General features: G+C 43.1%; 1 protein-coding gene across 2 annotated transcripts in view; it reads left to right on the forward strand.

Annotated features, from left to right (window-relative positions):
• Positions 1 to 6,738: 6,738 nt before the first annotated feature.
• The window catches only part of fat2 (FAT atypical cadherin 2), a 116,275-nt gene continuing 110,449 nt past the window's right edge, over positions 6,739 to 12,564 (forward strand). For both annotated transcript variants that reach the window (XM_030738688.1, XM_030738689.1), the window contains exon 1: positions 6,739 to 6,945. The gene's annotated coding sequence lies outside the window, so the exon portion shown is untranslated. The remainder of the gene's footprint in view (positions 6,946 to 12,564) is intronic.

The following is a 12,564-nucleotide window of genomic DNA, read 5'->3' on the forward strand; positions in this document are numbered from 1 at the left end:
TTTCATGTAATAATACTCTTTTTATTGCCACTATGATTGGCATGATTTGTAATGTACATAAAAAGCAGACATTCCCTGAGTATCTTGGCTGCCAGATTAAATCCAAAAAATGCCAAGTTTTTGCCCACTTCCATGTTTCAGTGCCTCTCTTCTGTTTTCATACAGCACCAACAGTGATCGAAGCTAAAAAAAATAGCCCAAAAATTGTCCACTGACAACTAATCAGCAAACCAACAGCACAACATGCACCAAAGCACAGACTCCAACACAGACTCCAAAACAGACTCAACACAGACTCCAAAACAGACTCAACACAGACTCCCAAACAGACTCCAAAACAGACTCCAACACAGACTCCAAAACAGACTCAACACAGACTCCAGAACAGACTCCAACACAGACTCCAAAACAGACTCCAACACAGACTCCAAAACAGACTCAACACAGACTCCAACACAGACTCCAAAACAGACTCAACACAGACTCAACACAGACTCCAAAACAGACTCAACACAGACTCCAAAACAGACTCAACACAGACTCCAGTGCAGACTCCAACACAGACTGCAAAACAGACTCCAAAACAGACTCCAACACAGACTCCAAAACAGACTCAACACAGACTCCAAAACAGACTCCAAAACAGACTCCAACACAGACTCCAAAACAGACTCAACACAGACTCCAAAACAGACTCCAAAATAGACTCCAAAACAGACTCCAGTGCAGACTCCAACACAGACTCCAAAACAGACTCAACACAGATTCCAATACAGACTCCAAAACAGACTCAACACAGACTCCAACACAGACTCCAACACAGACTCCAAAACAGACTCAACACAGACTCCAAAATAGACTCCAACACAGACTCCAACACAGACTCCAGAACAGACTCAACACAGACTCCAAAACAGACTCAACACAGACTCCAGTGCAGACTCCAACACAGACTCCAAAACAGACTCAACACAGACTCCAAAACAGACTCAACACAGACTCAACACAGACTCCAAAAACAGACTCAACACAGACTCCAGAGCAGACTCCAACACAGACTCCAAAACAGACTCAACACAGACTCCAACACAGACTCCAAAACAGACTCAACACAGACTCCAAAACAGACTCCAAAACAGACTCCAACACAGACTCCAAAACAGACTCAACACAGACTCCAAAACAGACTCCAAAATAGACTCCAAAACAGACTCCAGTGCAGACTCCAACACAGACTCCAAAACAGACTCAACACAGATTCCAATACAGACTCCAAAACAGACTCAACACAGACTCCAACACAGACTCCAAAACAGACTCAACACAGACTCCAAAATAGACTCCAACACAGACTCCAACACAGACTCCAGAACAGACTCAACACAGACTCCAAAACAGACTCAACACAGACTCCAGTGCAGACTCCAACACAGACTCCAAAACAGACTCAACACAGACAACAAAACAGACTCAACACAGACTCAACACAGACTCCAAAAACAGACTCAACACAGACTCCAGTGCAGACTCCAACACAGACTCCAAAACAGACTCAACACAGACTCCAACACAGACTCCAACACAGACTCCAAAACAGACTCAACACAGACTCCAAAATAGACTCCAACACAGACTCCAGAACAGATTACAACACAGACTACAAAACAGACTCCAGCACAGACTCCAACACAGACTCCAAAACAGACTCCAACACAGACTCCAACACAGACTCCAGAACAGACTCAACACAGACTCCAAAACAGACTCAACACAGACTCCAGTGCAGACTCCAACACAGACTCCAAAACAGACTCAACACAGACTCAACACAGACTCCAAAACAGACTCAACACAGACTCCAAAAACAGACTCAACACAGACTCAACACAGACTCCAAAAACAGACTCAACACAGACTCCAGTGCAGACTCCAACACAGACTCCAAAACAGACTCAACACAGACTCCAACACAGACTCCAAAACAGACTCAACACAGACTCCAACACAGACTCCAACACAGACTCCAAAACAGACTCAACACAGACTCAACACAGACTCCAAAAACAGACTCAACACAGACTCCAGTGCAGACTCCAACACAGACTCCAAAACAGACTCAAAACAGACTCCAACACAGACTCCAAAACAGACTCAACACAGACTCCAACACAGACTCCAGAACAGATTACAACACAGACTACAACACAGACTCCAGCACAGACTCCAACACAGACTCCAGCACAGACTCCAACACAGACTCCAGCACAGACTCCAAAACAGACTCCAACACAGACTCCAAAACAGACTCAACACAGACTCCAACACAGACTCCAGAACAGACTCCAACACAGACTCCAACACAGACTCCAAAACAGACTACAACACAGACTCCAACACAGACTCAAACACAGACTCCAGCACAGACTCCAGCGCAGACTCCAACACAGACTCCAAAACAGACTCCAGCACAGACTCCAGCACAGACTCCAAAACAGACTACAACACAGACTCCAGTACAGACTCCAGAACAGACTCCAACACAGACTCCAGCACAGACTCCAGAAAAGACTCCAACACAGACTCCAGAACAGACTCCATAACAGACTCCAACACAGACTCCGGTACAGACTCCAAACCAGACTCCAACACAGACTCCAGAATAGATTCCAACACAGACTACAACACAGACTCCAGCACTGACTCCAATACAGACTCCAGCACAGACTCCAACACAGACTCCAACACAGACTCAACACAGACTCCAGAACAGACTACAACACAGACTCCAGCACAGACTCCAACACAGACTCCAAAACAGACTACAACACAGACTCCAACACAGACTCAAACACAGACTCCAGCACAGACTCCAGCGCAGACTCCAACACAGACTCCAACACAGACTCCACCACAGACTCCAGCGCAGACTCCAGCGCAGACTCCAAACCAGACTCCAGCACAGACTCCAGTACAGACTCCAAAACAGACTCCAGTACAGATTCCAACACATACTCCAACACAGTCTCCAGAACAGACTCCAACACAGACTCCAGCACAGACTCCAGAACAGACTCCAACACAGACTCCAGAACAGACTCCAGAACAGACTCCAACACAGACTCCAGTGCAGACTCAAAACCAGACTCCAACACAGACTCCAGCATAGACTCCATCACAGACTCTAGTACAGACTCCAGAACAGACTCCAGAACAGACTCCAACACAGACTCCAGAACAGACTCCAACACAGACTCCAGAACAGACTCCAGCACAGATTCCAGGACAGACTCCAACACAGACTGCAGAACAGACTCCAGAACAGATTCCAACACAGACTCCAGCACAGACTCCAGCACAGACTCCAACACAGACTCCAAAACAGACTCCAGCACAGACTCTGCATAAGGACAGAAAACAGTGAACTGATTCGGCTTCAGAGGATTTTCATAGCAGCAATAACAAAGTTAGCCAGTTAGCTTAGGTACGCTGCATCAATGTTGTTGTCATAACCAAGTTGACTTTGTCGTCATCGTAGTTGTACACACTTTCAGACATCAAGCAATGTGCTGATGTTTTATTCCGTTTCCAGAATCACTCAGTAATTCCTGTTTGGTCTGCTTACCTGAAATGATTTCTGCTGGCAAAGTCAGAAACATCTCTGACTTCAGAGAGAGACAAATTATTGCAAACAAACTCTGAATGTGAAATGTGAGTGTGAAAAGCTGGAAGTGAAAGGCCATCTTTGCTTCGTGTTAAGTCAGCATGCTGTAGATCCAGCCTGTGCTGTGAGGTCTCCAAAGATTTAAACATTATTCTTCAGTCAAAGGATGTGTGGTATAAACACAGAAGTAGCATTAAACAAGCGTTTCCTCGCCTCATTGCACAGATGACTGAAATACAGAGTGTCTGCCACAGGTTCGTTTGGCTCTTGTTCAGGCCGTCGCTTACACAACAATGCCCTCTTTGTGAGTTCCCCTTTGAGTCATTTTGATCTCAAAAAGACAACTATAAATCATCATTATTGCTAATAGTGTTATCATTACAGTACTATACCTCTATATTATACATCATACTGGGGTCCCATCTGACCTGCTACTGTAAGCCTTGCTTCGGTTTATCAGTGGCTTTGTATTTCTTTCAGTGCTTGTATGACAGAAGAGATTACTTTATACCTTTTTTGCTGACTCATGTAGTACAGATCAGATACCACTCCCACAGCTTATTGTTCTCCCTCTCATTCCCAACCATTAATGGTCCAAGGGCAAAAGTTTGGATCTGTACGCACTCAGTTTATTTGTAGTGTTTACACAGCAGTAACACAAAGCCTGCTGAGTCTTTGCTCCAACTGAGGATCACAATGACTCAACTGTTTCTCTCACCCACCACTATCAGCAGAGCAACAAAGACAAAGGCAGCTTTCTTAGTTCTGTAATATGTACAGGACCCCTGACTCACAGTGCAGCAAGAATTTAATTCAATTTTATTTATATAGCACTGAATCACAACAGTCACCTCAAGGCACTTTATGTTGTAAGGTAAATACCCTACAATAATTACAATAGGAGAGTATTAGATAAATATGGTTCAAACTATAAAAATAATTATAAATAATAAAATGTTATGGTCAACAGTATCAAAAGCTGCACTGAGGTCCAACAGGACAAGAACAGAGATGAGTCCACTGTCAGAGGCTCTAAGAAGATCATTGGTAACCTTCACTAATGCTGTTTCTGTACTGTGATGAATTCTGAAACCTGACTGAAACTCTTCAAATAAACCGTTCCTCTGCAGATGATCAGTTAGCTGTTTTACAACTACTCTTTCAAGAGTCTTTGAGAGAAAAGGAAGGTTGGAGATTGGCCTATAATTAGCTAAGACATCTGGGTCAGTGATGGCTTTTTAAGTAGAGGTTTAATTACAGCCACCTTGAAGGCCTCTGGTACACAGCCAACTAATAAAGACAGATTGATCATTTTTAAGATAGAAGCATCAATAAATGGAAAGACTTCTTTGGTCAGTCTAGCAGGAATGGGATCTAATAAACGTGTTGCTGGTTTGGAGGAAGTAACTATTGAAGTTAACTCTGAAAGATCAACTGGAGCCAAAGAGTCTAAACAAATACCAGCAGTGCTGAAAGCAGCCGAACATGAAGAATAATCTTTGAGATGGTTATGAATAATTTTTTCTCTAATGTCTAAAATTTTAGATAACTGTGTTGGCACATGGCACTGAAGAGCATAATAATGAAGGAATTAGATCCTTAAACTTAGTTACAGCACTTTCAGAAAGACTTCTACTGTAATAAAACTTATTCCCCACTGCTGTGTAATCCATTAAAGTAAATGTAAATGTTACTAAGAAATGATCAGACAGGAGGGGGCTTTCAGGGAATACTGTTAAGTCTTCAGTTTCTATGCCATATGTTAGGACAAGATCCAGAGTATGATTAAAGTGGTGGGTGGGCTCCTTTACATTTTGAGAGAAGCCAATTGAATCTAACAATAGATTAAATGCAGTGTTGAGGCTGTCATTCTCAGCATCTACATGGATGTTAAAATCACCCACTATAATTATTTTATCTGAACTGAGCACTAAATCAGATAAAAAGTCTGAGAAATCAGACAGAAACTCTGAGTAAGGACCAGGTGGACGATAGATAATAACAAATAAAACAGGTTTTTGATTTTCCCAATTAGGATGGACAAGACTAAGAGTCAGGCTTTCAAAAGAATGAAAACTTTGTCTGGGTCTTTGATTAATTAATAAGCTGGAATTAAAGATTGCAGCTACTCCTCCTCCTCGACCTGTGCTTCGAGCATTCTGACAGTTACTGTGACTCGGGGGTGTTGATTCATTTAAACTAACAAATTCATCCTGCTGTAACCAGGTTCCTGTAAGGCAGAATAAATCAATATGTTGATCAATTATTAAATCATTTACTAATAGGGACTTGGAAGAGAGAGACCTAATGTTTAATAATCCACATTTAACTGTTATACTGTTTTACCAGCATATAACAGTGAACATTTACATTCATACATACCCAGCAGGTCACTGAGGTCATGTGATCAGGGCCTGCTGGCTGTAAGTCATACAAGGTTGCAAACTAAAGGAGCTTCTGCAGCAGCGGCCTCCAGACTCTGGAAATCCCTCTGAGGACTCTTTCAAAAAGCAGATAAAAACTCCTCTTCTAAGCTTGCTTTTGTTTAAAGTTTTTTATATTTTTTGTTCAGTGTTTTGTGACATTTATCTTGAAAGGTGCTATAGAACCAAAATTTTACTTTACTTTACTCTACTCCAGTAGAGGACTCTAAATAAGACTGAAGGTTAGGTGAATCGTGTCCTTGAAGGTGATGCTACAGTACTGTTTGTAAAACCCTTCATAAAAATCATATTTACATCAAGGAGAACCTTAAAAATGATGAGACTAGATGTACAGTAGCAACAGAAGCCACACAGAAACACACGCATATGCACACACCCCAGAAGCTCAGTGCTGGCTGAGGCCCAAAGGCCTAAACCCACAGGCAAGGGAAGGGGGGGCCAACCCACGATCCGGGAACATGGAAGGTGTGTGTGTGTGTGTGTGTGTGTGTGTGTGTGTGTGTGTGTGTGTGTGTGTGTGTGTGTGTGTGTGTGTGTGTGAGAGAGACACTGAAAGAGAGGAGGGACAGTGTAAGAAGTGGGTGGAGATGGGATCCTGAGGGAGTGTTGAGGTGTCTGTTTGGTGTAGATCCTCTGAAGGCGCTGAAGTTGAGCGGCAGCTGAGACTCAGTCCTGTAACTGCATGTTTTTACACTCTGTCTTTTTTTTCTCATGAACTTTACACCAAACGTGATGGGAGTACGACGGCTGTCGCCGTGCTGTCAGAGGATTTGTTCTAAAGTTCCTGGAGTGTGAACAGGGAAGAGAAATTCCTGGAAGAGACGTCTACCTGGATCCCAGGTAAAGTTTCCATGCTGCTCCACTCTATTTCACTCTGCTGTTTATTGTTGAGAATAATACCACTATTAGTATGTCAGTATCACATAACACCAGTCAGATAGATCTATAAACAGAGCAGAAGAGCCTCACAAGTAGCTCAACTTTTTCCTGTATCACATAAATGAGACAAATGCCTTTTTTATACATATTCATGCATTTATAAAGAGCATAAAAGATTTCCCTGATGCTTTGTAATTAGTACAGGAGGAAATCTGAAATTTAACAGTTAATAAATTACATGTTTTATAACAGAGAAATAAAAGTGTGAGCTGTGTAAAAGGTTCACCTTAAAATCTGACAGTTTTAGCTCAGAGCGTTTGTATGGGAGGAGGGGGTAAAGGAGCACATGTCAGCACATGCAGCCAGAAGCCTGACATTTGGAGCGTTGGCCAATGTTTCCCTCCCTTCATTTTTGACCTCAAGCTCATGTACTGTATGAGGAATTAAAATGCATAATTATATATATATATATATATATATATATATTCTTTTTTATGCAGATAAGGGAAGTAGCTGATAGATTGATGGTTCTTGAAATGAAGGTTAGAAAGTGCTGAGCTGGTCCCATCACCTGCCTGTAGGGTCTGCTTGCATGGTCAAGCTGCAAAATCAATCATGCTGTTTGTGATGGATGGACGTGAGATAACCTTTGAGGACAAAAGCAGTTAATTTCTCTAAAAACTGACTTTCCCTTTTGTTTCCTCACCTTACACAGTTTGTGTTGTGTTTACATTTCAGTTGTAATTTGAAGGCAACAAACTTGGTCATTATGAGCCTGGACAGATGCTCATAATGTCTGTCTTCTTCTTCTGCTGCTTTTGGCTGCTGCCTTAATGGAATTGCAGCGGCAGATCGTCTGCATTTTTCTGATCTGCATTTTTGATTTGGTAGATTTTATGCTGGGTGCCCCTCCTGACGTAAGCCTGCATGTTTATCTGGACTTGGGCAGCACAGGAGTGCATTAGCTTGTGATCGCCTTGGCGCTGGATTAACGAGATGCCATATCTCTGATGGGGTGTGATAAATCTACTAGAAATTAAGTTGGTTTGAGTTTCATGTTTTTTTAAGGGGGGATTTTCTGCTACAATCTTACAGCCGAGCACTCAGTCTGGACTGATGGGTCATTTGGCCAAAGCTGAGCCACATTTAATGACAGCGCTGATAACACAGTTGTAATGAGTCATTGAGATAAAGTTGTAGCTGGAAGGGTGGATGAAACTGCCTGCCATGAACAAGAGATGGATGGCTGAGCTATTAGGTTGGCCTGCTGACCTGCTGAGGGGGCTGACTGAATGTCTTACAACAGAAGATTACACAGAGAACTACACAACATCAAAAAAGAGTGCTATGAGGGCAAAATAAGGTTACATGCACTCTGATTTAAACTCACATGCCTACCAGACCAGTGACACACTTATCCACCTCCTCCTCCTCCTCTGCACCCGCTCATCGAGTCCAAATGAGCCATCAGGGTGCCTGATTGACTGATACGTAGCTGTTCCCTCTTAGCATCCTGCAATTACAGTGCAGTGAGACCCTGTGTAATTTAAAAAGGTCCCCATGACCCCTCCACTCAAACGTCCACCTATCACATGATTCATCGCCCCACTCGCACACAGCAGCCTTGTACCTGATAGCAGCTGTCCAGATGGTCTGTTCTGCTAAATGCTCTGCTTATAAAACCCTGTAAAAGGGTTAAAAATGCACTTTATGTTCTCTCTCCTCACTTCAAACACCTGCCCCCCCACAAACCTGCCTGTGACTTAAGACTTTTTATGACCTTCAGTGGTGCACCACCACACCTTTCACAGACGCTTGAATAGTAAAAGTTTTGATTGTGTAGCAGAGCTTGAACAGTACGTTTAACAGTAGCATGTAAAAGTTGTGGGCTGAAGAGGAGCTGCTCAAAATCTTCAGCTGGTAACTGGTTGTTAATATTTTTTATCACTGATTATGTTTAGCAGTAGAAATGACTCTGGTGGGGCCTCTGCAGCAGGCGAAGGATCTCAAAGTCAAACCTGTGATTGTGTAACACTGCAGGGAAAAAACAGGTTAGTAAAGAATTTTGGCAAATTAATTTAACTGAAAATATAAGTGCATGGAGGTGGAGGAACAGTTACAGTTACAGATCCTCCGAGTACACAGGGGTGGGTCAAATTTCATGTTATTTTTTCCAGCATTTTTGAGTCCTCATAACTTCAGCAGATATCCACATGAAATAAAAACTGCAACCAAATCAGCTTCATGCCCACTGCAGGATTCACAGTCTAAAGACTAAATCATAATTTTCTCTGAGCAGCTGTGAGCATCAGTTTGATGTCTGGGATGGAGAGCAGCAGAAACCAGCAGCTCTACCTGAATGTTTGATCTGTTTCTCATCATTCACTGGAGGAAACTTCACAAAGTGCATTCTGGGTAAACATTTAGGCTCATATCAGCATGTGGGATAGGGGGCAACTCGGGACTAGTTAGAGCAGATGAAAAGTCTCCTTTGTGCCTGCAGTTGATACAGGATCATCTTATAGTTCTGATTCATTAAGTTATGATGGCTCAAAAATAAAAACAAATACACAATTTTGTTAAATATACTAAAGCTTCTATACAAACAGTTCAGCTGAGTCTGAGCAGGTCAGGCTGGGACATTTTGGTTGATTGTATATGGAATGGTATATACAGTAAAGTAACCTCAGTAACCTCTGACTCTATCAGGCCATTGTGACCATGTGTGTGTGTGTGTGTGTGTGTGTGTGTGTGTGTGTGTGTGTGTGTGTGTGTGTGTGTGTGTGTGTGTGTGTGTGTGTGTGTGTGTGTGTCTGTGTGTCTGTACTTGTGTGTGTGTCTTAGATCACAGCTTTCAAACTCATTTTATTTTGTGGTCCACATGCAGCCAAGTGACTGTGACTGCATGTGGACCAGAGTTTGAGTACTTTCTGAAAACATTCATAATTAATAAACCATGTGTGCAAAGTCATTGGGGGGGGTGGGGGTGGGTCGGACTGTTTTTCTTTGAAACCTCCTCCGTGTGTTGTTAATCCTCTTCGCCGCATGGGGGGCAAAGGGCCTTCACCACTTGGGGCCTTCTTTGCCTGTCTTGGCAAGCTGCTATGGCTTCATTCCACAACTTGGAGCTGGTCTTCAGCTCGATGTCCACAGTCCTGTGGGTTCCAGTTGAGAGCTTGTCCGATTACCTGCTGGGGCCTCTGCCGAGGGAGTGGCCCATCCACCTCCATTTTCTCAGTTTGATGATGGTGGCTATCAGTGTCTGTTTCATTCTCCTCCAAAGTTCCCTATTGGAGATGGTCTCCAGCCAGCAGACTCGCAGAATCTGTCTGAGGCAGTTTGTTGTTCAGCCGTTTGGTGTGTTTTGCAGCCATAAAGCAGGACAGATGTATTGTAGTGCACTTTTGCTTATTGTAGAGCAAAGTTAAGAGTAAAGCCTGTAATTAGGAGCATCTAAACTTCTTGTCAAACCCTAAACATTAAATCATTTCACTTTCTCCTTACTTGACTTTAATTGTGTATTTGTTTCTGAGAGGCTCTCTCTGTTTGAGGTTTTCCTCACAGCTCTCTGCTGTACAGCGCAGGGCTGGGAACTCATTCAAATACACCCTCTCAGCTCCAGTTAAAGGCCTCCATGCTCTGGCTTCATGCTCTGATTGTGAGAGGGGTTAGTTTGGAGGTCGCGACCCTCCAGACAGAGGTCATCATCGTAACCTCGCCCTGACATAATCCAGCATCTGAATTACCACTTCTGTAAAGACATCAGCTGTGAAAGCTGCTAACAGAGTTTAACGTCTGCTTTTCTACGCCCCACCCCCACCCCGAAAAAAAAAAACAGTTCCCAGATTGTAGTCAGATTATACAGAACTGGAATTTAGGGAGGTCTGTGACGAAGCTGGACTTCAGCTTATTTAAAAAATTATTTGTTCTACCTTCTTTCAGGCTTTTTATAATGGCCTAATAATGCTGTAAAATTAGGACTGCAATGATTCATCGAGTAACTTGAATAATTCGATTATAAAAAAATTCTCGACACAAATTTGCTGCTTCGATGCTTCGTTTAAACTCTGCAGCGCTCAGATATCTCCGTGTAAATGGAGCGTTTCTCCCACAACAGCACCATTACAATCATATATATGTGTATGATGGTTTTCCGCCTCCACCGCTCTCTACCATGTTTGTGTGTTGTGTTCACTGTGCTGAGAATTTCAGCAGTTATTTTTTTCTCTACTTCAGCTTCCAGTTTACCCACAGTTTACTCCGGAGCGCCGCCGTTAGCACTAGCGATCGTCCGGTACCGGAAGCCCCCCCAAGTAATCGATGGAATAATTGATAGAATACTCGATTACTAAAATAATCGATAGCTGCAGCCCTATGTAAAATATAAATTTATACATGAGAACAGCTAAATGATTTCAACTGGTGACTGGAGCTGGTTCTGCAGAGGTCAGAGGTCACAGTCATTGAGCTCTTATTGTGCAGGAAAAAAGCAATCAAGAGCGAGCAGAGCTGAGAGACAGCTCTCATCAATAAGAACACATCAAAGTGAGGTGGGGGAGGGATGAGACCAGTTCTACCTCCAACCCACAGATCCCCCAAAGCCTGATTTTAATTGGTACCTGGAAGTAGGAACACATACAGGGGGAACTGCCTGTTCTTATTTGAGTATTTTTCAGGTTATACCACACGTGTGAGCTGCAGCCTTGAAACAGCAGGCTATTTCTCTAGTGAAGAACCTCTACTGACCTCTGCTGCTGAGCAGGCTCTGAAAAATAGGTGATTGGCAGTTAACACCTTGTAGATATCCATGCAGAGTTTCCACCCCTCCTGGCTTGGCATACGAAGCATTCAGCGTCACTGGAAGATTCATAACTCATGAAACAAACTCCAGCTGACCATCAGCTGGGCATCAAACCTGTGACACAGAGCCCTCCTGCACCTGGTTGGTCACTGAAGTTAACCTGAGGTGTTTGCAGATCTGTGTAAACGGAGACTCTGAAAACAACAGGTGTTGAAAAGTCAGCTACTAAACTCCAAACTCAGTTTGATTCCAGTGTTTTGGTTTGTGAGTTGGTTTGTGGTTCTCTGTGGAATAAATACAGTTTCCAGAATGTGTCACAGTGGAAAAGTGCAGTGTGCTGATTGGCCGGCTTGTTTGCTGCTGGAGTCTGCAACAGTTGGACAGTTTTAATGAACGGAGCTGTTTGAATAGCAGAACAGACGAGATTTAGTCTGCAGGCATAAGACAGCGATCACATGAAAAAACGGGGCATGAATTAATGATCTCACATTTGGACTTTCAGCATGTGCATGAAAGAGCATCAGTAATGCTACACACTGCTTGTAGAAATACAAAAAAATGAAGTCTGTGAGAAAATAAACAGAGAGGTGGCTGCACCTCGCAGGGACTACGAACCTTCAAACAAAGAGCTTTCAGGGTTTCTGACTGCGAGCGGGTGCACATGCCCGACTGTGACAACCCTGACTTACTGATAATCACTGGTCACATATATTATTGTTGGGATAGTTTGATGATGAGGACTCAGAGTGGAGCAGGGATTTGTGAGAACCATCGACCAG

Source organism: Archocentrus centrarchus, chromosome 10 (genome assembly GCF_007364275.1).
Source record: "Archocentrus centrarchus isolate MPI-CPG fArcCen1 chromosome 10, fArcCen1, whole genome shotgun sequence".
Classification (NCBI taxonomy): domain Eukaryota; kingdom Metazoa; phylum Chordata; class Actinopteri; order Cichliformes; family Cichlidae; genus Archocentrus; species Archocentrus centrarchus.